At 41.6% G+C, this 6,000-nt stretch overlaps 1 non-coding gene across 1 annotated transcript; it reads right to left on the bottom strand.

The window, feature by feature from the left end:
- Positions 1 to 2,120: 2,120 nt before the first annotated feature.
- trnak-uuu (transfer RNA lysine (anticodon UUU)) lies at positions 2,121 to 2,193 on the bottom strand. The gene has a single exon. It is a non-coding gene; the product is annotated as a tRNA-Lys (tRNA).
- Between the last annotated feature and the right edge of the window lie 3,807 nt (positions 2,194 to 6,000).

The following is a 6,000-nucleotide window of genomic DNA, read 5'->3' as shown; positions in this document are numbered from 1 at the left end:
GAGTTTGCATAGACTGGCAGCTTCCACCCATTGTTACAATACACAAACACACAAAGACAATAAGGTCAGAGGAGCTTGGGCAGCGCAAACTGTAGACCGTGTATGTGCGCACAACCACCAGGCGAAGCGGGGATAACCCTCTCACTACCACTTAACGAGGAACACAATCTCCTGGCAGAGCGGGGATCACAATCAGCTCCTTTCAGTTATTCCTTACACGATTCGTGTGCCAATAATTCTAAACAGAATTACCCTGGGAGATACACTGCAGGTTAAAATTATGAAACGCATATAATCCTAACTGAGATAAAAAGAGCTTGTGCTTTGCCCTCTGAAAAATCTCTAGCCCAGATATCAGATGTGGAAAATGTTACCAGCATAACTCTTCTTCATAATAGTCACTCTAAAGTCTTTTCTTGCTTCAAGGAATGCCTTGCTTGTCATGGTATGGGAGTTATTTGAAAACCATTAGCATTTTCGACTAAGCTTGGCTATTCTGTCCAAGGAGACCAAATGACTAACAAACACGTCTATTTCACCCACAAACAGGGACTTAGACCATGGACTGTCAGATTAAAAGTCTGCTGCGCGACCGACGCTACTGATGAGCTTTCCAGACTCTGCTGTTATATTTCTTTTACCATCAAAACAGTTCAGGCCTGTGGGCACAACTTTTCAACACTTTCCTCTGATTAAATTGATCCTCTGCACTGGATTGGAGAAGGCTAATCCCGTCTGGTCCTTGTAGCATTCAACAATTTATTAATATACCTTTCTTAGAAAATGGACACGTGGGACTTTTTGGTAACACACTACTTTACGGCCAAGTGCAGTATTGAAGGATGCAAACCGCCGTGTAATTTTGGCTCTGTGTAACTCGCAACGAGCAGATTTGTACCGCCTTTGCCACTGATTGCCCATCATCTGACACGTATAATGACACAAAGGACTCATATAAACAGTAAATGTGTGAAGTTCACTAAGAGAAAGTTGAACCTTGGTCCTATCACATAGGCTGTCTAGTCTCTAAGTTGAGCTTCAGGTACAAGTTGTCCACGCTTCACACTCACACCCTGAGGTGAGAACTGCAATTTGCTCTTGAAATTCTCCCTTATTGTCTTGGAAAATGGAATCCAGAGCTTGTGCCTTGTCCTCTGAAAAATCTCTAGCCCAGATGTCAGAACCTAGTCGCAACTGTCACAGCCCCCCGCTTGTCTCTGAATTTCAATGCATCTTTATCACCTCAATGAGGACCTAGAATGCGCTGCCAACTCTGTGGAATGATGCTTTTAGGGCCCTTGTCTGCGACCTCGTGGCGCAACGGTAGCGCGTCTGACTCCAGATCAGAAGGTTGCGTGTTCAAGTCACGGCGCTTGCTCTTTTACATACACGTTGGTGTTGGTGGCTTTTGTGCGGAGACTTCCATATGGACTTGAATCTCTATGATGACCATCCATGTCTTTGTTGGCCTCATGCTAAAAGGTAACATTGTTCAGGTAATAACACTTTCAACTAATTACCAGTAGTAACTTAGCAACCTACTGTAATATGTTTCAAGTCAAGTCAAGTGGAGTTTATTGTCATTTCAGCCATATACAAGTACACAGTGAAACGAAACAACGTTTCTCCAGGACCAAGGTGCCACATAAGACAACACAGAACAACACAGAACTACGGGAACTACATAAATTACATAAATTAAATTAAACGTAAAGTGCACAAAGTTCCAAAGTTTGTCCATCGTGCTGAAAAAAAGATTGCCTGAAAATACTGCTTAAGACGTTTTCAGAATACAAGTTTCAGTGGACCTGTCAAACAATGTCCTGGGTTAAGAATATTTGAACCATTGAATTGTCTGTTTAAGTAGCGTGTTTGCATTTTTTCAGACAAGAAGACTTTTGACCATCCCATCACTCAGTAAACTTCACCAGCATAATTTAGCCATAATCCTCACAACAGGCACTCTCAATGCTATATTGGCACATTATGATTTGCAAGACATCAGATATTCCAAAGTTTATCCTCCAGGTCAGAGAAGGCCTCACAGCCTTTGGAAGCTGTCAGCAATTTCATCCAAGATTTGGTTTTTCCACCCAAGAACTCAAACACGGCAAGCGTAACGCCCGAACAGGGACTTGAACCCTGGACCCTCAGATTAAAAGTCTGATGCTCTACCGACTGAGCTATCCGGGCCCTGCTGCTTGTGTTTATCTACCCTCGAAACAGGTCAGTCCTGTGGCCACATACGTTCAACAGTTCCAATAAAATTTGTCCTCTGCACTGGATCAGAGAGGGCTAATCCCATCTGGATTTGTGGCTTTCTACAATTTATTGATATCAAATCGACACCAGGGTGTTTGTCACTCTAAAGTCTAATCTTAGAAGGCTTCAAGGAATGCCTTGCAAGTCATGGTATGGAAATCATTTGAAAAGCATCAGCATTTTCAACCAAGCTTGTGAGCACAAATTTTCAACTGTTTCCTCTGATTAAATTTTCTGTTTCCTCTGCTCTGGATTGGAAAAGGCTAATCCTGTCTGCTCCTTGTTGCATAATGTTGACTTCCACCCCAGCCAGTTCAACTACCTGGTCTGTTTCTACTTTTTTTGCAATTGTCTGTATTCCAAGTGCTGTAACACAAGGCAGGATAACAGCCTGTTCCAAACTTCTAATAGACCATCACCCAGATCAAGCTGATCAAGCTCCAGGTTTTCTTGGTTGGATTCATACAGGATAACTCGGTCTGACAGGTCAAATCCTACAGGCACTTTGCATTTGACATGTGTGACCTGTCCTGACTTTTACGGTGGTCCCAGGGACATTAGGTGGGCTTTGTATCTGTATGAAGTTCACAATTACACTTGCTTGGTCATCTTCTATTTCCACTAAGCAGTGCAGTGATAGTAGACAGGTGCTTTATTGAAGATTATGTTGATCTGCTTACACAAACTGTTGTATCCAGTGTCTGAAATGCTGTCATCTACATGTTTTAGTGAGAGTGGCTATGTGACATCTGCAATAAATATAATCTACATGACAAAATAGAGGTTATCAATAAAATTCATTAAATTATTTGATTACATCAAACTTTAAAAAGAAAATGATTTCATTGAGGCAAAAATCATTAGTATGCTAGATATGCATAATGTATTTTTAGTTGTAGCATTTTAGTTGTTATTGTACTGTAACTGAATAAAGATGCGAGCTCTTTCGAGATACTGCTTGATTTTTTTTCCACTTTGTGTACAGTCAGAACTGTTTATTATTATTATTATTATTATTATTATTATTATTATATTATTATTATTATTATTATTATTATTATTATTATTATTATTATTAATGTGTGTGGGTGTGTGAGACATTGACATTGTTATTTTTGTTGAAAAAGTGTGGACTTTTGTGTGGACAGTTGTGCTGGTCACTGGTGTTTGTCCATTGGTGTTTAAATTATATTATGACAGCATTTTCAGTCTTTTAAATTTTATACGGTATTCCTGAAATGTATGAAAGTAAAAGACACTGGATCTGTTTTACAGTTTTTGCACTGCGTTGATTTTTAGAAGGGGTTTGCTATGATTTCATCTTTAAAAAAGTGAACAAGGCCTAAAAATGTAACAAATGAAAATCCATAATTGTTCTTTATTGTAATATGTGTGCTAAACTGAGCCACGAACTTGTGTAATGAATATTTTAAATAGTTTGTTTAATGTAATGTAATCTTAATATTTTATGTATTAAGGAATGTACATAACAAACCCAAAAACTAAAGTAAATCTGTTAAATGATTATTAAATTGTTATTGTTGACAACTCCAAATAATAGTTTCTTTATTTCTTTATAGTTTCTATTCTTTGAAACATTTGTTGGCTCTTGGTCAAGCTAAGATTTACTCCAGTGGCATGCAGACCTAAGTGACATAGGATGCCTGACCCATCCTGATGCCCTACTTCTGGTTGGAGTTCGCATCGGTTGAGATCACTCGCTGCTGCTGGGGCCCCATATGGATTGCCTGAAGAACTGTTTGGATTGCTGGGGATGGCGCCACCTGGGGGCTGTGGAGATGGCATGGGGATCACATATGGGGAGCTGTACTGTAATGGCTTGGGACTGCGATTGCTGTAGTGGCTTTGGGGCTGCAGTTGCCACGAGCAGCTTCGTACTCTGGACTCCATCAGTGGACAGTGAATAGATTTTAACCAGCCGGACTTCTTGCGAAAACTGTGATGAATTTATTGGTTGCACAATTGCACTATTTGTCCTTATAATACACAATAATAGAAGGGATTTATTTATAATCGCACTATCCGTTGCACCCAGATGAGGATGGGTTCCCTTTTGAGCCTGGTTCCTCTCAAGGTTTCTTCCTCATATCATCTCGGGGAGTTTTTCCTTGCCACCGTCGCCACTGGCTTGCCCATTAGGGATAAATTCACAGTGATAATTTCAAATATTTACAATATATTTTTGTGAATCCATTTATTTCTGTAAAGCTGCTTTGTGATAATGTCCATTGTTAAAAGCGCTATACAAATAAAATTGAATTGAATTGAATTGAACATATTAAGGCATCTTCTCAACCAGCCATGCAATGCATATTCTGTGGTGTCAGATTCAGAAAAAGATAGCCTAGACATAGGCATCCTACACAAGTGCTGACATGGCAGAGGCATACATGCTGTTTGTGTCTGAATGCTGCTCCTACCATTGATTTGAGGCTTGCTAGGATCCTCAACATATGATAAACCACAAACATAAGTCAAGAGATATATATCTACAAACAGCAGACAAGCAATAGCAGATAAGATATTATGTGATCTCTGGCCATAGTCTTAACAATCACCAAAATTCTGTTGATAGCAATTGAAATCAACATGCGACACATGTCTGAACACCTGACCTGACCCTACACACAACTTTTGACAGCAATTGCTCTGGTGGGACTTAAGGAGCATCAAAGACGGTCTCACTGCTCACTGGGCCATCCCAAGCCCCAAGGCAGCATATTCAATTCAATTCCAATTCATTTTTATTTGTATAGTGCTTTTTTACAAAGGTCATTGTCTCAAAGCAGCTTTACACAAACAAAAGTAAAATGAAGTGTGTGTGTGTGACGTCTCTGATGAGCAAGCAGGGCGACGGTGGCAAGGAAAAACTCCCTGAGATGGTGATAGGAAGAAACCTTGAGAGGAACCAGACTCAACAGAGAACCCATCCTCATATGGGTTTATACTGTAGTGCGCGTGTGTGTGTGTACAATGTGTGTTGGTGTAGTCCATGGAAAACAGCTGAAGCGTCTTCGTGGCAGTATGAAGCATTGCCGGTGGACAGGTCCAGAGTGAAGGAGTGAAGGGGGGGAGGTCTGATGGCGGATTAATAGGCGAGTGAAAAACAGGTTTCAATTTGGATACGTGGAACACGGGATGGATTCTTCTGTACGCTGGAGGAAGTTTGAGGCGGACCGCCACTGGGCTAAGAATCTTAGTGACCATGAATGGGCCAATGAATTTGGGAGCCAATTTACTCGAAACGGAGCGGAGCGGAATATTTTTACTAGAAAGCCACACTTTTTGACCGACGACGTAGACGGGAGGCTTCGACCGGTGGCGATCAGCCTGAGCCTTGGTGCGCGCACCCACCCGGAGAAGTGTCTGACAAACAGTTCTCCAGGTGCGACGGCACTTCTGGACGAAGGCGTGGGCAGAGGGAACCGCGACTTTGGATTCCAGGCTGGGAAAAATAGGTGGCTGGTACCCTAAGCTACACTCAAACGGAGTAAGGCCTGTGGATGACACTGGCAATGAATTGTGTGCGTACTCCACCCAAGAGAGCTGTTGGCTCCAAGAGGACAGGTTCTGTGAAACCAAACATCGTAACACTCGCTCCAGATCCTGGTTGGCTTGCTCGGACTGCCCGTTGCTCTGAGGATGGAAACCAGACGAAAGGCTAACACTCGCCCCCAGTAACCGACAAAACTCTCTCCAAAATTTGGAAACGAACTG

This window comes from Pangasianodon hypophthalmus, chromosome 5 (genome assembly GCF_027358585.1).
Source record: "Pangasianodon hypophthalmus isolate fPanHyp1 chromosome 5, fPanHyp1.pri, whole genome shotgun sequence".
In the NCBI taxonomy this organism is placed as follows: domain Eukaryota; kingdom Metazoa; phylum Chordata; class Actinopteri; order Siluriformes; family Pangasiidae; genus Pangasianodon; species Pangasianodon hypophthalmus.
Note: the sequence above shows the minus strand (reverse complement) of the source record. Positions and strands in the feature narration are given on the sequence as shown.